General features: G+C 39.1%; 1 long non-coding RNA gene across 1 annotated transcript; it reads right to left on the bottom strand.

Moving 5' to 3' along the window:
- Nucleotides 1-371: 371 nt before the first annotated feature.
- LOC122230267 lies at nucleotides 372-8431 on the bottom strand. Its single transcript, XR_006207364.1, has 3 exons — nucleotides 7728-8431; nucleotides 651-782; nucleotides 372-409 (listed from the first exon to the last, which is right to left on the bottom strand). It is a non-coding gene; the product is annotated as an uncharacterized LOC122230267 (long non-coding RNA).
- Nucleotides 8432-22327: the final 13896 nt, after the last annotated feature.

The following is a 22327-nucleotide window of genomic DNA, read 5'->3' as shown; positions in this document are numbered from 1 at the left end:
GGAAAACAGTGCAAAGAATTATTCACAGATGAGGACATGTGGCATGAAAAGTTGATACCTATGATTATGTAGTCTGTTCCAAATCTTGAATTTGCAGGAATTTGACTCCACAACCCATCATGCTATTATACTACTGCTAGAAGTCTCTTTTAATACTCATACTTTTTTTTGGATTAAAAATCCAAATTTTATTTTTAACCTGTATCATTTAAATCTCAAATACTTAGGGCGCCTGTGTAGCTCAGTAAGTTGACAATCCAGCTTCGGCTCAGGCCATGATCTCGCGGTTCATGGGTTCGAGTTCCACGTCGGGCTCTTGCTGACAACTCAGAGCCTGGAGGCTGCTTTGGCTGCTGTGTCTCTCTCTCTCTCTGCCCCTCCCCTGCTTGTGGGTGCATTTTCTCTCTCTCTTTCAAAAATAAACATTAAAAAAATAATAAAAAATAAATCACAAATACTTGGTATGAACACTATTAAGTACTAAAACATGGCAAGTCATAATACAACCTCAAGTTAGTGGGATCCTTTAGTATTTCAAAGTTCTTTTACATACATTACCCCTTACATTTCTCTCAACAGTATAAGATGAATATTCTTACATCATCTCTTTTTAAAAAATGGAGAAGTCAAGATTTAGAGAGGTGACTGACTTGTGGGACATGGCATGGCAGTGCTTTTGTCAGAATGTGAAGCTGGGTCTTCTGGTTCCAAGTCCAGAATAGCTGCATTACTCTGCTCTGTTCAGAGTGCTTTGTTGAGGAAACATCTGTAGCTTCTTCTTCCTGGGGGCAGAGCATCAGGAGAAGGGCAACAAAGAGTATACATGCTTTCTCAGTTATCTTTGACAGTGGTTTCCTTACACTAACAATTTTAAGAGTTGTCCTCCCTCTGTTTCCTTCCTCCTCTCCACTGAGAGTCTACGGAGTGTTTTATATTCACCGTGGTAGGTATTTGGGCTTTCTCATCTTGGAGATATGCTACCCCTCTCCCCTCGCTTGTTATGACCATATGTAATGAGAAGTTCAAACACAACCAGACTGTTTGTACTGTGGATGCAGGAACCTTGCTGCTACCTGGAAAGCCTAACGGCAAAAACCAGTCCTGCTGGCTGCCATCTCTGCCAAGGGGAGAAGGCTCTCTGTTCACTTATCCACGCAAATGGAAGCTCTTCCTTGGCTTGGGTAATATTTCCTCTTAATTACCTTAATTTTCTTGAGACATTATTCATGTCCAAATTCCTTTCCTTGGCAGATAGGGACCTGAGGGCTTTGCTCTTGGCTGAGGTTCTGAAAAGTTGCACTGAGTTTGATAATAACATGAAACTTCACAGAGGAATAGATTGCAGAGCAAAGGGGAAACTGGAGGCCAGAATCTTGGGGAAAGTGAAGTTGGGAGTCAAGTGGCACAAATATAGAAATTTTTCTAAAGGGCAAAGGGATGAGCCATAGGAGAAAATCAACTCTAAGGCCAAGAGACCAGGACCAAGGTGAAGAGAAAGGCAAGGGCTAGCCTAGAAGTGCCTACAAGGAGCATGAAGAATTTTTTAAAGCACCTGAGATACAGAACCCTTTTTTAGAAGTCCAAGGGCACCAACTTTGTTCTAATCTCTTTATTCTTCACTTAAAAATATCAATTTCAGGGGCACCTAGGTGGCTTAGTTGGCTGGACATCTGACTCTTGATTTCGGCTCAGGTCATGATCCCAGGGTCATGAGATTGAGCCCCACTTTGGGCTCCACGCTGAGCATGGGACCTGCTTAAGATTATTTCTTTCTCTTGAGGCACCTGGGTGGCTCAGTCAGTTAAGCACCCAACTTCGGCTCAGGTCATGATCTCACGGTTCATGATTTGAGCCCTGCATCGGGCTCTGTACTGATAGCTCAGAGCCTGGAGCCTGCTAAGGATCCTGTGTCTCCCTCTCTCTGCCCCACCCCCACTTGTGCTCTCTTTCTCAAAAATAAATACACCTTAAACTAATTTTAAAAAAAAGATTGTTTCTCTCTCCCTCCTTCTACCCCTCTTCTTCCACTCTCGCTCTCTTTCTCTCTATATAATAAAATAAATAAATAAAATTTTAAAAACTCAATTCCAAGTGGGATGGAGGGGAATGAGGTCTCAAGAACCTCAAGTCGAGTTGGATACTCCACTGAGAAACAGCAAATTATCCTGGGCTCAGTCAAAGGGAATTCGAAGACATATAAGCAATCCCAGCAAGATTTATACCTAAAAATATTAATTTTCATGAGTCACGAACTAATATTTCAATGTTACAAGAGCAGGTCCCTAGCTTCCTAGCCATTTTATTTCTACCCAGTGCTTGAGTTGATATTTGACACTGAGCCTAAAACTCCCTATTCTTATTAAATCATTTATTTTAATTTACCTCCCCTGACTTGTATAGGCATCTGAGATTGCAGTTTCCACTCTAGAGGCATAAACAAACTTTATCTCCATTCCTTTCCTTTTTTTTTTTTTTTTTCTTTTCTTTTCACTCAGGAATCTCAATTCCAATGCCTCAAAACTTTAACCAGTCCCAAAGTAGTTCCTCTCCTTCCAAGATTTCTGGGGAGCTTACTTTGTTCTTGTCACCCTTACCATGTTGCTTAATTAATGAACTATTAAACAACTCTACAGACATTAATATGATATAGATCATGTCATGAGGCAGTACATGATTAATTTTCAAATGTGCATCAAAAGCTATAACTTAGAGTGAGGCTAGAAATGATTTTTTTTTTTTTAAGGGAAAGTATACAAAGCTCTTTGCCTTTTGTGACTTGAACAAATCTAAACTTACATTGTCTGGGGACATGAAAATCTATTATGTAACACTTTGCTGATGTAAACAATTTAGTTTGTTATATTTAAGATATGATATGTACTTGTATTATTGAAAAAAAATATGGAGAAAAGGAATCTACGTACTCTCATCTCTTATTTTTTTAGAAGTTAGGAAATAATAGGAATCAAAAGCTTAGAAAAAATCATCTGAATTTTTCTCTTTTTATCCCTAGGTCTTTAGATGTCTAGTGACTGGTCAATGGAAGCATAGAGACTGAACTTGGATAAATTTTGTGGAGGAATCACTTTTGAAGGGTGGGAAAGATTTACATAAGCGGAGCAGAAGTGAAGTGGAGGGACAATTCACCCTAGTCAGAAAAGTGTACATATGAGCACAAACACAGCAATATAAAAGGTTGTAACAGAGACTTTTGAGGAAGAGATGGGCAGAAGTACAAGCTTGAGGTGATAAGGATCTTATTTTCTCCTTAAAAGTACTCCAAACTAGGGGTAGCTGGGTGGCTCAGTTAGTTAAGATCTGACTTTTGATTTCAGCTCAGGTCATAGTCTCTGGGTTCATGAGATCTTACCCCTCATCGGGCTCTGTGCTAACAGCACGGAGCCTGCTTAGGATTCTCTCTCTCCTTCTCTCTCTGCCCCTCCCCCACTTGTGCCCCCCCCCCCCCGTCAATCAAAATGAATAAATAAACATTCTTTTTAAAAAAGGTACACCAATCTAGCTGAAAACTGAGTGTGATACATTTTTTCTTTTAATAAATTCAGCCAATGAAGACATCTTTATCAATTTACTCAACAAGTACTTATAGAGTGCCTTCCCTTATGTGACAAATATGCATGTTATATTCTCAACAAAGCCAAGAACAAGGAAGTTATTTACATATAACTGTAATTAGCATATTTTATGAGTCAAAAGTTTGAACACTGACATGCCCCTGAAAATCCGGGGAAGATGGTTAGCAATTATAATGAGTAAATAGGTATAAGCAAGAACAAGGGGGATCCATTTACCTTGGAGAGGGACGAAGATGCAAGAGTGTTGCCCAGAGGTGGAATTGAAAGAACCCCAAGACTGACAGTATGGGACACAGCATGAGCTATGGGAATCATCTCAATTCAAATTAAGAACACCATCACAGGATGCTAAGTAAAACACAAGCACCTGCCATATAATAGAAGCTCAATAAATGTTTATTGAATGAATGAGTAAATGAATCAAAGTCGTCTGACAAGTCTCCTTGTTTGGCAGTCAACATAGCTCTTGATGGCACAATAAGCAGGCATCTGCTTCCCACATATAATTTTATTACTTTCAAAGACAATTAAGAAAAAACAAAGCTCCAATAATTTAAAAAAAGAAATAAATATTAAGCTTGCCTGCCTTTGAGTTTAAACAATGTTCGTAATTGACAATGATCTATTTCTTCAAATTTGTGGGGTCACATTACATGCTTATTTTATCATCTTTTATTCCTTATAAATCCTTTTTAAATTTTTTGTGTTTAAAAAAATTTAATGTTTTTTATTTTTGAGAGAGAGAGAGAAAAAAAGAGTGCAAGCAGAAGAGGGGCAGAGGAAAAGGGAGACACACAATCTGAGGCAGGCTCCAGGCTCTGAGTTTCAGCACAGAGCCCGACACGGGGCTCAAACTCACGAACCATGAGACATGACCTGAGCCAAAGTCAGATGCTTAACCGACTGAGCCACACAGAAGTTCCCTTATAAATCCTTTCTTAATAAATTAGTTGAAAATAAGTAAAAATAAGATGAATTAAAAAAAAAACAACTCATTGCTTTGTCCCCTGCCAATCTCTAGAGTTAGGGAAAGATTATAGCTGAAGCTGAAGTTGAAGGAGAATGAGGCCTCCTATGCAGAAGGTCTAGGAACATTATGGAGTCCATTCTGCTGGCATTCGGGAGGGTTTTACTAATCAGTTCATTTGTCTGTTTTTCTATCCATAACGAAATTTTGTAAAAAGTCTGAACATATGATTAAACACATTTTTTTAAAGAATGCCATGTAAAACCCATGACACTAACTTGACTCTACAGAAGATGTTATGGAGCCACTTTAACCTGGTTTATATCTGCCATTGAATTCAGTACTGAGAAGCACAGGGTCTGCACTAAGGAGATGATCCTTTCTCAATGTTTAAACTATCTATTAGTGAACTGGGTCTGAATTTCCATGTCAAAGTTTTCTGTAGTTTGATCAAAATTTGATCAAGTCAGCTATAGTCCATTAATCTACTGGCATCTTCACCAGGGGCACTCCTGAGAAAGTTCAGCATTGTCTTCCAAGGAAGTGAAAACCACTCCAGACCTCAAGTGTTCCTAATCAATGACAGTATTATTAGAATATCAGGGATGCAGGAGTGGGCTTTTTTCCAAGCCCACTTGGAACCTTGATTGTCTGCACTTATTTAAAATTAGGCATGCAAACTTACTTGACTGTTATTTTCTATTCAAATTTATAACAGCTTAAAAAGTACTTTTAAAAATGGATTTTACCTAACATGATACTTAATGGTGAAAAGCTAGGATTTTTCTGCTAAGATCAGGAAAACAGCAAGAATGTCCCCTCTCACCACTCCTTTTCAACATTGTACTAGAAGTCCTAGCTAATGCAATAAGACAAGTAAGGAAACAGAAGGTATGTAGATTGAGAAGGAAGAAATAAAACTGTCTTTGCTCACAGATAACATAATTATGTAGAAAATCAGATACAATTGCCAAGAAAACTTGACTAAAGAAGTGATTATAACAAGATTACAGTATTCAAGATTAATATATGAAAGTCAATCACTTTTTTATATACCAGCAATGAACAAGTGAAATTTGCAATTCAAAGCAGAATAAGATTTATGTTATTACCCTCCAAAATAAAATTCTTAGGTATAAATATAACAGAATATATATAAGGTCTATATGAGGAAACCTATAAAACTCTTATGAAAGAAATCAAAAAAGAACTAAATGGGGAGATATCCCATGACCATGGATAGGGAAACTCATTGTCAAGATGTTAATTATTCTTGACTCTATCTATAGATGCAATGCAATTCCAATCAAAATTTCAACAATTTACTTTGTGGGTATCAACAAATGGATTCTAAAGTTTATATTCATTGGTGAAAGACTCAAAATAGCCAACACAATATTGAAGGAGAAGAACAAAGTCAGAAGACCATTTATTTATTTTGACAGAGATAGAGAGGGAGAGAGACATAATGCTTGAATGAGTGTGGGAGGGGTAGAGACAGAGAGAGAATACCAAGCAGGCTCTGCATTGTCAGCACAGAGCCAGACTCAGGGCTCAATCTCATGAATTGTGAGATCACGACCTGAGTGGAAATCAAGAGTCAGATGCTTAATTGACTGAGACACATAGGTGCTCCAAACTAAAGTCTATTAAAAAAAAAAAAAAAAAAAAAAAAAAAAAAAAAAAAAAAAAAAAAAAACAACTATAAAGTAAAAAGTTTATTAAAAAATAGAATTAAACATTTGCAGAACCTGAAGTGCCTGTAAGAAATCTTCAGTTATCTAAAATAGCTTGAAACCCACCAAATGATACTTTCCTTCATTTTATAACTAATAATAACATAATAAAAAAACCACAATACATTTATTACATTACAATACATATATAATATATACATATGTTAGCAATGCAGTTAAAACCTCTTAAGGAACTTTACTAAATCTTTGCAAAAATTATCTTCTTTGTTCCTCACTGCAACCATATGAGCCAAGTATTGTCTTAACTCATTTTATGCAGATGTACAGAGAAAATTGATGAATTGCTCGAGGTCACAGAGCAAGTAAATAGAAGAGACAGTGTCAACCCAAAACTCCTGCACCTTGTACTTTTTTTGAAACCATGCCCCATAAGGTTAGTAAGATTGAAAGCTTGTTTAAAGCTTGTTACTCAGAGAACTGTTTCTTCCTAATCAGCTATTATGTTTTTTCAGACCCCACTAACAAATCCACTAGCTGTCTCTGCAAAAACCAGGACTCAAGGTCAACTGATAATGGTTCTAACCTATGAACAAGCAAGACCCTGCTTTCCTTACCTGAGGTAATGAGCCTAAGACTCCATCCAGTTTATACTGGCTCTCAGGACATCCTAAAGCAACCTCCTGATGTCAGGAGCTGAATTTTGCCTCATTCTGATGCTAAGTCTGTACCCCAAAGTTAACACAGGATGTATGTTTTACGTGTTTGTTAAATGTGTATTCTCCATCTCTCCTCACGAATAGTCATAAGTTTCCCTGCCCTCTTCATCAATATGTTTGTATTCTCAACCCCTATGATTATAAAAAAACTTGTTCTGTCCCCCTTCAGGGAGGCAGATTTGAGGCTTGTCCTCCCATCTCCTCTCCTTGTTTTGCCTGCTTCTCCAATAAACTCTTTCCTTGCTGCAAACCTGACGTCTCAGTGATTGGCTTTGCTACATACACATAGTGCAGATGTACTTGGGTTTGGTTACACTTTATTTGGTCTCTTATTCCCAGGGGTTGAGCAGGACTTAGAATAGCCGATATGAAAAAAGACTGAGTACACACAGTCCATCTGTGCCCTTAAGACTTTGCTCTGTTAGTTTTCCAAAAGGCTGCCTTTCCAAAAGTCTCCAAAAGGAGAACAGAGAGCAAATCTAGTGCTGCCCAGAGGTGCCCTTTCTGCTCTGAAGGTGAACAGAAACAGAAAATGCTAAAGAGGCCATTGAAAGAGTGTTCTCGTACTTCCTATTCTCCATTCAGGCACCCACACATGTTCTCTGAGAGGCTATTATGTGAAGATGTTGTTCTGGGCACTGGAAGTATAGGAGTAGACAAGACAGAAAAGGTTCATATTCCGGTAGAGGAAACAGCTAATGTGAATGAAGGCCCTGAGTTGGGAATGCACAGATGCGCGGAAGTAGTCAGCTACCTGTGGTTGATCCCCAGCGAATGTAGGAGAAGGCTCTGTAGAAGAGGTCAGCCAGGAGGAAGAGTCTCTGGTAGCCTGGGAGGGCCAACGGCAGGACAGAAGTCTGGTTTACATTTTATTCCATTCATGTGTTTCCTCCTGATACGCTTTCTGCTTCCTTCCATTTATGCCTATGTGCTGACAGTGCAGATGGAGATCATATGGCTACCGGGCAGTGAGGCCTGAGTGGTGCCATTGCCTGTCAGAAAAGTTTATTAGGTTAAAAAGAGAGAGGAGTGGAAGATACAATTGAGCTCTGTTTCCAGAGCCACAGAGCTGGCACCAGGTTCTGCTGAAGGCGGCACAAACCACAGCCTTGTTTTCCAATTGGCATTGCCCACCACGGCCTCTTCACAGCAGAGAGTTCTGGAATAGGCAGTTAGATTCATTATTACCATACCAAGTATGTGGATGGTGCTTTAGAAGTGGGAGGCACTTTGCAGAACTGTTTTTAGCTGCCCTTTGGATAGTTTTCCAAATAAGGAGTTGTGACATCTGCCTCCCTAGGGATTCCTCTTTGATCCTTTATTTCCAGTAAGACTGAAATTCTGTGTTCCCCTACACATTGTTATTCCTCTCTCCTGGCTAACTTTTTCAGATTCCTTATTTCCAGCCTCAGAGTCACTTTCATCAGAAAGATTTCTCAGATCCTTCCCAGGCTGACATCAGTTGGGCTTTTTTTTTTTTTTTTTTTTTAAATCTCATAGAGGCTTTTGTGTACAGAAAACAATGCTTACAGTAGCCTGTGTTATCACTGACATTCAATCGCCTACAGTTATAAATTGAAAAACTTATTTTTTCTGAGCTTTTAAACACAATTGCAAAAATATAGTAAACTAAGAATTTTTAGTTTGAAATTAAATGCAGTTTGTACTTATTGTTAGGTTAGCTTATACTTTAACAAAATTTGCATAATCCTTTAGATACTATATATAAAATTATCTTATACTTTAAATGTATATAATTCAATAAATGAACGTGTAAATCCGATAATTTGAATGTTCTTATATATTTAAACACATTTTACAGACCTGGTTACTTACATTCTTGTGAATTTTCCAGCTGCAGTCATATTTCGTATAATGTATTTCCTCAAGAATCTCAAGCACTTAAGAAAACAGACATACAAACCCCATAAACAAACCTCCATAAGCATATACACAACTTTAATAAAGCTAAATACAAAACTTTCATATTTACATATAATTCTCTTAAGTATTTTAGCTTCTTAAAAGCTAAACTCACCAAAGGCACTAAGGAATCTACTCCTGAAATCATTGTTGCACTATATGGTAACTAATTTGGATATAAATTTTTAAAAATTAAAAAAAAAAGCTAAACTCACCAACGTAATCTTGAGAAAGAAGAACAAAGCTGGAGCTATCAACAATCCCAGATTTCAAGATATACAAAAAGCTGTAGTAATCAAAACAGTATGATACTAGCATAAAAATAGACACATAGATCAATAGAATAGAAAACCCAGAAATAAACCCATGCTTGTATGTTCAGTTAATCCATGACAAAGGAGGAAAGAATATACAATGGGGAAAAGACGTCTTTTTAACAAATGATGTTGGGAAAACTAGACAGTCACATGCAAAAGAATAAAACTGGACTACTTTCTTATACCATACACAAAACTAAATTCAAAATAGATTAAACACCTACATGAGAGACCTGAAACCATAAAACCCCTAAAAGAAAACATAGGCAGTGATCTCTTGGATGTCAGCCTTCGCAACATATTTATCGATATGTTGGCAAGAGAAACAAAGCAAATTAAATTATTGGGACTACACAAAATTAAAAAAAAAAACTTTTGCATAGCAAAGGAAACCATCAACAACAGAAAGGCAACCTAGTGAATATATATACACACATATGTATAAACTAAACAACTCAACACCAAAAAAAAAAATTTGACTCAAAAATGGGCAGAAGACCTGAACAAACATTTTTCCAAAGACAGACAGATGGCCAACAGACATGCAAGAAGGTGCTCAGCAAGGCTAATCAGGGAAATGAAGACAAAACCACGGTGAGATATTACCTGACGTCAATCGGAATGACTAGTGTCAAAAGGACAAGAAACAACAAGTGTTGAGAGGATGTGGAGAAAAAGAAAATCTTGTGCATTGTTGGTAGGAATGTAAACTTGTACAGCCATTGTGGGTTGGAGATTCTTCAAAAATTATTGGGCATTTACCCAAAAAAGGCAAAAATGCTCATCTGAAAAGATATATGCACCCCTATGTTAATTGCAGCATTAATTTACAACAGCCACGATATAGAAGCAACCTAAGTTTCCATCGATAGATGAATGGACAAGCAAGTTGAGGTATATATATAATATATATAATATTCTATATAGAATAGAATATTACTCAGCCACTAAAAAATAATGAGATTTTGCCATTTGCAACAACATGGAGGCCTAGAGGGTATTACGTTAAGTGAAACAAGTCAGAGAAAGACAAATACCATATGATGTCACTTATCCGTACAATCTAAAAACCAAAGCAAATGAACCACAAAAAGCAAACAGACTCTTAAACACAGAGAGTGAACTGGTGGTTGCCAGAGGGAAAGCGGGTTGGGGGATGGAAGAAAGAGCTAGAGGACATTAGGAGGTACGAACTTCAGTCATAAAATAAGTCACAGAGATGGCAAAGTACAGCATAGGGAATGTAGTCAATACTATTGTAATATAATACTGACAGATGGTGACTACACTTATCGCGAGCACTAAGTAATGCACAGACTTGCCAAATCAATATATTGTACACTTGAAACGTAATACAACATGGTGTGTCAATTATACCTCAAAAAAATAAGTTAAAAATATTTTAAACCTCAAACTCATAAATTTAGTAAATAAGATTACATTAAGTATTGAAAATTGACTGGAAATGTGTATAAATGGATAAACACCCCAAGTATTTCAGTTAAAATAATTTGTTTACTATGTTAGTTTCTCTCAAATGTCTTTAATATAACGAATATACAAAGCAGTAAAATTATCTTTAAAATTGTTATATTTGCATAAAAATAAATTCATACCAAAAACCCATATCTATTTTTTCATTATATCTGTGTATATTATTATTGGGGGTTTTTTTTGGTACAGTCTCAGGTTTGCAAAATCATTTAATCAACAAAGTAAAAGAAAATCACTATTTCAGACCCAGCACAATAGCTGAGATTATACACTTGGAGTTCTTGGCCAGAGATTTGACACCAATGCTGTGGATTTGAGGTTCTTGGTCATTGCTCAAGGAATTAAAACCTGGATTATGTGACCCAGTACAAAGCATACCCCAAGAAGAGTCAGCTCAGGTGTACAGGGTAAGGCCCTTTTCAAGAGTTCTGCTATGTCAATGGAGAACCCACTGGTATATCAATTTAGTGAATCATATAAGTCCTCGACTTCTTTCCAGTTTCATCCTTACCCAAACTTTTTATCATACCTGCCTGCAACATTTTATTACTCAATTTGGATAGATAAATACTGGAACATATACCCAGATTTCAATCTCTTTACTTCCTGATTGAAATAAATATAGTTGTGCAAGATCGTATATTCCATTGCTTTAGCAATCACCATTATTTCAACTGGGCAAGGCAGCAAGTGAGGATATTAATGGAGTACAGTTCAGTGAAAGCATAAGTATTAGCCTCCTAGGACTGCCATAACAAAGTATCACAAACTGGGCTGCTTATTTGTATCACAGTTCTGAAGGCTCAAAGTCCAAAATCAAGGTGTCAGCAGAGTCATGCTGTCTCTGACGCCTTTAGGGAAGGATCCTTCCTTGACTCTTCCTAATTTCTGCTGGTTTCCTGGCCATCTTTGGCATTCTATGACTTGTAAGTGTATCATTCCATCCTCACGTGGAATTCTCCCTGTGTTTCTGTATCTATCCACACATGGCATTCTCTTTATAAGAATACCAGTCATTAGATTAGAGGCCCATCCTGCTCCGGCATGACCCCCTCTTAACTAATTATACCTGCAATGACTTTATCTCCAAACAAGTTCACATTCTGAGGAACCGGAGGTTAGGATTTCAATATGCCCTTTTTACAAAGAAACAATTCAAACCATAAGCCATGGAAGAATCAATATATTGAGGATCCTGGTCACGTTACGCAGAGTTTCTCAACCTTGGCAGTATTGACAGTGGGGACTGGATAATGTTTGGCTGCAGAGGGCTGTCTTGTGCATTGTAGAATGTTTGGCAGAAATCCTGGCTTCTATCTGGTAAATGTTAATAGCATTTAGCATCCAGCTGTGACAACCGTACATGTCTTCAAACATTTCCATGTGTCTCCTAGGGTTGGGGTTGAGGGTCAAAATTGCCTTTGGTCCAGAACAACAGGTAGAGACTAAAGAAAACCACAGATAAAGGTTAGCTGGAGTTGGAGTACTTGAGGAAATAAACAGGAAAAATAGGGAGGTTGCCTTACAGCAGTGAAAAGTGTGAAATGAGATCATGAATGAGTAGAAGTTTCTGTGAGAACAACAATTAGAACATGGGCATAGAAGTAAGTGCGTGAGGTAGGGTGAGGACTAGGATTAGGCTAGTGGAGGGGAAGAGGCAAAGGAATTGAAACACCATCTATGCACATATCACCAAAAATTATGACAGAAGTAGTTTTGGAGATGATAGCAGTTAGTCAGGACTAACATCGTCAAGAAATAAAGATGACCTGGGAAGCTGGGTGACTGTAAGAAAGAGGAGGGGATAGTAAATTATTTGAAGATTTGAGATTCAAAGAAAGGGCTTTTCATGGAGTCAGAAAGGAAAATGGCCTAGAAGTGTCATAAAGGGGCAAAAAAAGTGCCTCCTCATGCCATAACTAGGTACAACCAAACCCCTGCAGGGGCTGCAGGACTCTGTCCTCAGGGGAGCATGGGTTCAGTTATCGCAAAAGATGAACGGAAACATTTAGAAAAAATGTTCAAATAGATAAAGGGAATTAAGAGATATAAACCTGCAGTTATAAAATAGGTAAGTCACAGATGAAAAGTACACCATAAAGAATATAGTCATTAACATTGTAATAACATTATATGGTAACCACACTTAACCATGGTGAGCACTGAGTAATGTATAGAATTGTTCAATCAATATGTTGTGCACCTGAAACTAATATAATATTGTATATAAATTATACTCCAAGCAATAATGTAAAAAAAAAAGATAGAAAAAGTTGTGAACACAAGGGAGTTTGCTGATGACTGGCCCTGAATTCCAGGGAATAGAGGCGAAGGATTTCAGGATTTAGGGGTTGGTGGGAGACAGAGTCAGGAAAGGGACCACAGTGCCTGGAGGAATGAGCGCTTTCCTGGGCTTCTTGTAGTGACTGCCATAAACAGGGATAAAGACAAGTTAGATAGTGGTGACAAAGATCGTGTTCTTGAGAAATGTGGGGCGTGAGGTCCTGTGAGGAGTACATAAATGTTTAGGACTTCCTCTTGATCCCTGAGAATGGATATTCAGCATCATTGCTCACAAGGCTCTGACTGGCAGCTCTCAGGAAAGCTTCTGCTTCTTCAGGGAGTCATTTCCATAGCAAGACAGAGAAAAATGAGCTTGGGCTTTGGAGCCTGCTCACCTGGGTTTGTATCCCAGCTCTGCTACTAAGAAAGAGGAGTGACTTTTGTCTCATTGATCTCAGCCTCCATGTGTTTGTCTGTCTTCATTAGCCCCCAGAAGTTGATCGTGTCCATATAATCACCTGGTTACAGGAGGATCTCAACAAGTTATCTGAAATTTCCTAGGGAGAAGGATAGGTGTGTTGGTCAAAAAATGACAGGCACACTTGGATTTTTAACCAAAAAATTACCAAAATAGATGCTAAAAAATATCTGCTGAGTTGTGTGGGTATTAATAACTCAGTCATACTTTAATTCAAGTTTTTCACATTTTCAATTAACACACAAGAAGAAATACATCTAATGCCCTGACCCAGAATTCAGACCCATGAGCATCTAGCCTTATCACATGTGATACATTCTAACAATTTCCTTTTTTGCCCCCATTGTTTCAAAGAGAAACAACTTAAGTCCATTTCATGATCCCAAATGTGAAGCAACTTTAATGTATTTCACATTTACTGAGCACCTTCTATGTGCCTAGTTCTGATGGCCACTGGAGATAAGAAAAATAAGATGTAAATTTTGTTCCACAGGACAGTGAAGAAAAAATATTAATTACTATACTAAAAACTAAAATATAAATCTATAAAAGTGCTATGGGATCTTAGTCTGGGAAATCTGAGAACATTCTTCAAGAGGAGCGGAGCACTTAAACTGTGTCTTGAAGGGGAAGCAGGATTTGTTTAGACAAAGAAAATATACCGTGAAGACTTACATTCTGTTCCAAATGGTTGTTCCAAATTACAGGGTTTGGGATTACATAAACAGCACTTTACCACTTTTCCCAGTCTTGGAATTGTGGGAGAAATATTTTGTTTATGTGGAATTATCTTGTTGTTGGCTACCTAATTGTAACCCCACTAGCAATCCTCCAAATGGAAACCCAGGAGACAGTAGACTTGACCAAAGAAATGACAAATTAAAGAGCATTCTGGAAGTATACTGTAGCATATGCCAGGAGAGGCACACTCTAAGAGGGTGAGATCTAATCTGCCCGCAGGCATCATTCATCATTTTGTGCTAGAGTCTATGGGAAAGTCTGTTCCTCTGCAAATGAGGAAAGTATCAGATGAATCCACTTCAGGGACATGGTTGCACAGTTATGAAGCTCTGCCAGGTATTCCCAATCTATTTGCCAGGCATGGTCGACATTGGCTTCTTCCTGCCCTGGAAACTAACCTTCCTGTTTGGATCTAACTGTATTATTTTTAACCCAACCAGGGATTTTGGACAATGATGTGAGTAAAATCTGGGGATTTCTGAGAAGTGATTCCAGAAAACTGTAATCAGAAATATGTAAATCTGAGGGAAGAAAAGTGTAAAGGAGTCTTAAACCCTTTCCTCCTGGCCATTCAACCTCGAAACCACTACTCCAATTTCCAGAGGCCCATGATTTCATAACTTAGCCTCTCACAATCTCGAACAATTCCAATAATTAGAAAGTTCTTTTTTTTTGTTTTGTTTTAAACTTTCAACTTATTCTGGTTCTGCTTTCTGGATCTCTGTATTATCTTCCTAGGGCCATCGTAACAAATTACCACAAATTTTATGGCTTTAAACAACAGAAACATATTCTTTACCAGTTCTGGAAGATAGAAGTCCAAAATCAAGGTTGTCCACATGGCTTACCCCCTCTGAAGGCTCTATGGGCAATTGGTCATTTGCCTTGTCTAGTTTTTGGTGGCTCCAGGCCTTCCTTGGCTTGATGTCACAGCACTCAAATCTTTTCTTCCATGGTCACATTACTTTTCCTCTGGGGTGTGTCTTATAAAGACACTTTTCATTGGACTTAGGGCATCCTGTGGAAATCCAGGATGATTTCATCTCAATGTCATTATTTTAAATTACATCTGCACAGACTTATTTTCAGAGAAGATAACATTCTGAGGTTATAGGGATTAAGGTTTATACCTCATTACTCTACAAAAGAGTGAAGTGAACTATTTAATAACTCCAAAGACTGAAATGCTAAAACAGTACCATTTTGTAGGGTTGTTGTGCCGGGAAACATAGCAAAGAACTCAAATAGTGTTAGCTCGTTTTATTATCATTATTTTATAGTACTTTGAAATTTTCAATGTGTAACCGGTGACTCACTTGATATAATCCTCATAATCTCATAGTAAGCAGGTATTATATCAGGAGACCCAAACTTGACAATAGTTGCCTCATATTGCCACCATATTAGTTTAAGGATAAATTTTTGTTGGCACCTCTTCTTCCCCCAAATGACTTGAAACAGTTTCAACATGCATATACTTAAAAGGTAGGAAATTGAGAAAATCAGAACCAAGTAAAAGGTAAGCACTCATATCAACCCTAATGGTAAATTTAATTCCATTAACTGAGTCTCATATTTGTCTCTTACAAAAAACATTAACAGTGGCTTTTCTGGATGACGGGATCATGGGTTAATTTTTTTATGTCTCTCTTTTCCTTGTTTTTGCTCCTTGAGTATTTTACAACTTTTCTATCATGGGCATGTAATATTTATTATTTTCATAATTGGAAAGTGACTTCTTAATTGGACTTTGCCTTCTTGATAGTCAAGGTAAAAAGGGGAAATCAGTCATTTAGATAATTAGAATCCGAGAGGAGGTAGTAGGTCAATTCCTTCGGGGAAAGTAACAGTTTTTCTAGTACTGGCTTTTACTCAAAACACTAGGTCATACAATGCCCTCATTTCTCACAAATACCTGAAAATGCTTCTTGCAGCCTTGTTCAAAAACAGCAGAAGCTGTAAGTGATATTGTAATGGCCTAAGTTTATGTGGTCTGAGAAGACATGCCCAGTAAAAGAACTATGTGTCCTTAGTCAATTACTCCTAAAGATCGCTGTGAAATGAGCCCATGAGCAAGTAGAAAGGCATGATTCCTGGATCTGGTTCATCAGCACTGAGTTTGGAAGTGTGCTCCGAGCTGGCTGTAACAGCTTTGACTATCTGAGGATGATAAATAAAATATGTGTTTAAAGTTTTGTAATAATACTGTATTAGGATTATATTTTCGTTGATAAAGGCCTAGGGTAATGGAATTCAAGGTTATTGACTGGAAAGATTTTATTTGGAAGACGCATGAAAAGGAGGCAGGAGATGACTAGATTGTGAACATAGAAGAGAGAATGTGCTCCCTTATATGAAAGGCCACCCTCAAGCAGCCAGTTAATCGCAAAGTTGGAGCTCAGTTCTTTGTTTTAAAGTTTGGATTAAGAGATTTTCAAACAATACACAAAACTAGAGAGAAGAATGTAGCGAACCTCAGTTTCAACACTGACCAACATGCGGCCAGTCTCGTTCCCCCTCGTCCGTATCCAAGACATCCTACCATTACACATGTTCAAAATATAAACTGAATTATAATAAGCGCATTTCTAAATTTTATTTCCCCTTCGTGACATTACTTCATATTTCACAAGTTGCTTTCAATACACACAGATAGGTTCATTTTCCTGTCATTAAGGGTTAAATTCCTCCAGAAAAAGGATTTTATTGGTGCCTCCCTCTGTAACTATCTCTGGGGACCCAGTGCAGCAGAGCAGCTGGAACAGTACTTGATAAATGCTACCCGCTTTGAGATACGTGCTGATCACCAGAAACGCAACTAGCAGAAGGAAGTATGTAAAATAATAAAAAGAAATGCAATGCCACTTCCTAATAATTGTATGGTCAGAAAGTAATCTATACTTGGAGTGCCTGGGTGGCTCAGTCAGTTGTGTCCGGCTCTTGATTTTAGCTCAGGTCATGATCTCAAGGTTGTGAGATCCAGCCTTGAGGTAGGCTTTACGCTGACAGTGCTGAGCCCCCTTGGGATCCTCTTTCTCTCTCTGCCCCTCCCCCACTCGTGCCCATGCGCTTTCTCTCTCTTTCTCAAAATAAACTTAAAAAAGAGAGAACGTATTCTACACTTAATTGTTCTAAAAACCTATTATCACGAACTTCATCCGATGACATCATTACCTCCATCCCTTTCTTCAAAGTGCCAAGCCAAGCGCTTGAATGTGAAATCATTTGTTTTTTTTCTATTCATCTTTCACCGCTGTTGAAATGTTCTCTCTGAAACATTTACCTTTTGAAACTTGATGAAAGTGAATGTAAATTCAAGTCTGGCTTGTAAGTGTTCACTTCATAAGTGACTCTTGGTTTTCTTTGTTTGTTTTAATGTTTATTCATTTTGGAGAGACAGAGAGAGACACAGAATGAGCGAAGGAGGGGCAGAGAGAGAGGGAGACACAGAATCCAAAGCAGGATTGTCAGCACAGAGCCCAACACGGGGCTCGAACTCATGAATTGTGAGATCATGACCTGAGCTGAAGTCGGTCGCTTAGCCGACTGAGCCACTCAGGCGCCCCTCTTTGTTTGTTTTTAACCTGATATATATAAACTTTCCTCTCCCTACCCAAGAATGTGCCACCCTCCCACCATTGTCTAGATCCAAGGCAAAAAATATGTTTGCTGAAAGCAATTCAGACTGTGTCAGCCAAGGGAAAGAATTCTCCAGAATTTAAGTGTAAAATCAGAACTGTGTGTAATATCTATCAAGCCAGATGTTTACCTGCTCACTGTGAGAGAAATTGGAAGTACATCAAAAACCAGTGATAGGAACAGCTTTGAACCACATGCAGACAGAGGCAGTTCAGGAAAATTTTGGGTTCCAGTAAGCCCTGACCTCCTGAAGCTATATTTAAACTTAGGAAATGTTTTTTCTTGGCTGAGTCAGTGCCCCTAACCAGCTTCTATCAGGCCGCAGAAGAGTCTTGCCTGAGCTATGTTGGGAATTTCTACTCCCTCTTTCTTTCCTCTCTCCTGATAAAGGAATGAGTCTTAAGAAGTTTCAGTGAGCCACTTGAAATCTCCAGGCCTCAGTTTCCCCATCTCTGAAATCACTTCTAATACTGACTTTTTGTGATTCCTACTCAGTCTTTTGTACAGAGACTCACAGGATGCTGTGTCCCTTTGTATACGGCAGGAAGTTTCAACTCACCCGGAAGCATATGCCAATCAACTCCTGAGATGTTAGGCCTCAAACTGTTGCTGTTATTTTTTATACAACTTGGTGGCTTCTGATGATACTTTGGCGCTAGAACCTGGCCAAGTCAAAAATATTCAAACACAACTTGACAGGCATGGAGTTCCCTTGGGGACTACGTTCTGCCTTTGTAAATTAAAGCTAGCTTTAAGATGAAGCAGAGAGAAGCATCTTCTCTCCCCAGGCGGTTCCTACCATGTCTAGGTCGCTGTGGAAGCGGCTTGGCTTCTCAGAAACCCATGGGGACAAATGGAAAGAGGGAATACAATTCTAGGATCTCTTTTAAGCTATGTGAGTTCTCTGGAACCTTGCAAGTGCTGGCAAGGTCCTTCTGTCACGACACAGTAGCAGATCTGGTGAAGGAACATTAAGTCTAGGGGGGCAATTCAGGGATGTCAATCTGGGCATCCTCTGTAAGCGTTTAGGTGGGCTCTTTGCCATCTCTGATGGAGGGTCCTGGCTGTTAATACCCTGGAGCAAGATGGAAAAACTGTAGTCAGAAAGCCAACACCCCTTCCCTCCTCCACCACCGCCACCTCCTTCTGCTGCTCCTGGTCCCGTTTGTGTGCTTATGCAGTGTGAACCCGGTACCTCTTTTGTGCAGTGGCAGCTGAGGAGACTCCAGTGCTCAGCACGGCCAACAAAAAGCCCAGGAAGTAGCCAAGACTGAGAACAAGAATCGTATTCATTTAAAGGTTGTGGGGCAGGATGGTTCTGTGGTGACATTTAAGATTAAGAGGCCCACAGCACTTAGCCAACTAGTGAAAGCCTCTTGGGAATGCCAGGGTTTGTCAGTGAGGCAGATCAGACACCGTTCAGATATACTGCGTCTATCGGCTCTAAATCCATTATGCTTGTCCCCAGGCTTCATGACCGCCAATTTCTAAAAGGACTTTTCCTGTTGTCTTGGCCAATCCTGCTTTCCCATAGGGCAGGAGGGATGTTCCAGTGCAAAGTCGTTTGAACTACTCCTCCCTCCCAAAATATATTAGCATAAAGTTAATTTGTCCAAAAACTATTTGTCGACCACCTGTCTGTACTAGGCGCTAGAAAAGAGCAAGCAAGCAAGCAAGCAGATAAAAATCTCCGCTCACCGTCATGAAGCTTACCATGTAATGGGAGAAGACAGATAATAAATGAAATAAATAAAGCCCAGCGTGTACTAGATGGTGGTGTGTGCAATGGAGACAAATAAAAAGGAGAACGAGATAAAGAGCATTTGTTGGGGAAATCTTCAGATTGTGGCAATCCTGAGAAGAACATTCCAGGCAGAAAAAAAGAGTAGGTGCCAGAGTCCTGTGGCAGAAGCATGCCTGAACAGTGGTGAAATAGTAAGGAGGCTAGTGTAGCTGGCAGGGCATTATCAGGAGAAAGAGGGGTAGATGATTTCAGGGAGTTATCAGGGGGGGCAATCATGGACAGCCTTATAGCCCACGTAAAGACCTTGGCTTCTACTCTAAATAACACCGGAAGTATTTGGACATTTTGTGCAGAATGACATGATTTGTATTGACCCCTATTTTCAAATAGTTCTGAGAATAGACTGAACAGGGGAGAGAGCAGAGCAAGGAGACTAACAAGAAAGCTGCAACAACAGTCTAGGAGACAGTGGTGGTTTGGGGCCAGATGGTAGGAGTTGGACTCTGAATATCTTGGTAGAATAAACAGAATATGCTTATAAATAAAGTGTGGGCTGAATCACGGGGTGAGAGGAGGGGAGAGAGGGCACTGGGCAAGAGGCCTGGCCTTCTCAGTTGAGTTTCAGTCCATCTCACATTTACAATGTTACCTGAGCAAAGTCACTGAAAAGCTTGGGGCCTCATTTTTCACCTCTAGAACAATGGCTTTAGCTCCTTCTTGACCACAGGAGTCTCAAATGTATGTGACATCTGTGCAAAAGCAGACTTTCTTAGAAATGAATCACAGTTCTGTGTGACCTCATGCAAGTTCATTAGCCTGAGCAACTGAGGTGGGGAGGCTGTGGTCAAATCTGAAATATCTTGGGAGCAACTATAAAAACCCAAACCCAAGAGATATTACAGTTGTGAGGAATTAATTTAGGGACGTTTACTTTTCAAAAGCTAAATCTCTTTCTTGGTAGGCTAAGGATAGCCAAAGAAGAAAGTCTGTTCAAGGAAACTGTTGTTGTTGTTTTTAACTCATAAGGGGTTTTCTGATTTAATTTTTTTTAATGAGAGAGCACAAGCGGGGCAAGGGCAGAGAGAGAGGGAGACGCAGAATCTGAAGCAGATTCCAAGCTGTCAGCACAGAGCCCGATGCGGGGCTCGAACTCACAAACCGTGAGATCATGACCCAAGCCAAAGTCGGACGCTTAACCGACTGAGCCACCCAGGCACCCCTCAAGGAAGCTGTTTTAACCAAAGCTTTATGATCCTTAGTTACTGTATGGATTTTGTATTCTTTGAACCTGTATTTATAAATGTTACCTCGTTGGTGATTAATACATTTTTACATCCTCCCCCAAATTCTCATCTTCAGTTTTAGTTTTATTTTAAACCCAAAAGGCTTCTTTTGCTTTCCCCTATCTCTGAACAGGTTTATCACCACCTTGGAATTTTTCTAAATTTTTACCAACAAGAGAACTATGTGACTGAGTTATTCTAAATGACTCAAGTGCTTACAACTTTCCCAGCATTACTTAAGCATACAAAGCCCAAGCTGCCTCTTTCCAATTCACAAATTCAGAAAAAGCACTCCTAATTGAAACTTTCAGGATAAGTATGGGATGTTGGAGAGCTCCTCCCAGGGGTGACCAGGCAGGAATCAGAGGGCAAGACAGGTGTTCCACATGCATCGGCCTTCTCAGCCACGTGCTCTGGGCTACCCCTTCCTCCTCCTGTCTTCATTGGCCATGACCTTCCCGGGGTTTTTTCCATCACAGCCTACTAGTCTAAGTCCAAGTCCCTCAATATCCTCCAAGGTAACTGATAAGCCACTTTATAAGCCAATTTAATTGAATTACATGGGTACCTTGCTTTATTTCACTTCACAGATACTGTGTTTTTTACAAATTGAAAGTTTGGGGCAACCCTTCCTCACGCAAGTCCATGGGTGTCTTTTTTCCAGAAGCATTTTGTCATTCATGTGTCTGTGTCACATTTTGGTAATTCTTGCAATATTTCAAACGTTTTCATTATTATTCTATTTGTTAGGTGATCTGTGATCAGTGAGTATGACTCGATGAAAGCTCAGAGGATGGTTAGCACTTTTTAGCAATAAAGTATTCTTTAACTGAGATATGCGCATTGTTTTTCAGACATAACGTTAATGCACACTTAATAGATTACAGTATAGTGTCAATGTAACTTTTATAGGTACTGGGAAAACAAGAAATTCATCTGAGCCCTTTTTTAATGATATTTGCTTTTTTGCAGAGGTCTGAAACCAAACCACAATATCTCTGAGGTACTCCTGGATTAGTTACAAAGAAGGATTCGTCCTAGGGTTCTCTGCACTAAGTTATGATGAAATAATAAAATGTTTAGGCACTGTGAAGATACCTGTTTAACAAGGAGTTTCCTTGGGAAAGACTCACAAAATCTTCTCATCAGGTGGTCTCCTTCTTTGCATATACTTTACAGGATCAGTCTTTAATATTGTCCCTGAGGGGCGCCTGGGTGGCGCAGTCGGTTAAGCGTCCGACTTCAGCCAGGTCAGATCTCGCGGTCCGTGAGTTCGAGCCCCATGTCGGGCTCTGGGCTGATGGCTCGGAGCCTGGAGCCTGTTTCCGATTCTGTGTCTCCCTCTCTCTCTGCCCCTCCCCCGTTCATGCTCTGTCTGTCTCTCTCTGTCCCAAAAATAAATAAAAAACGTTGAAAAAAAAATTAAAAAAAAAAAAAAAATATTGTCCCTGA

Source organism: Panthera leo, chromosome C2 (assembly GCF_018350215.1).
Source record: "Panthera leo isolate Ple1 chromosome C2, P.leo_Ple1_pat1.1, whole genome shotgun sequence".
Classification (NCBI taxonomy): Eukaryota; Metazoa; Chordata; class Mammalia; order Carnivora; family Felidae; genus Panthera; species Panthera leo.
This window is presented reverse-complemented; position numbering and strand designations above follow the sequence as displayed.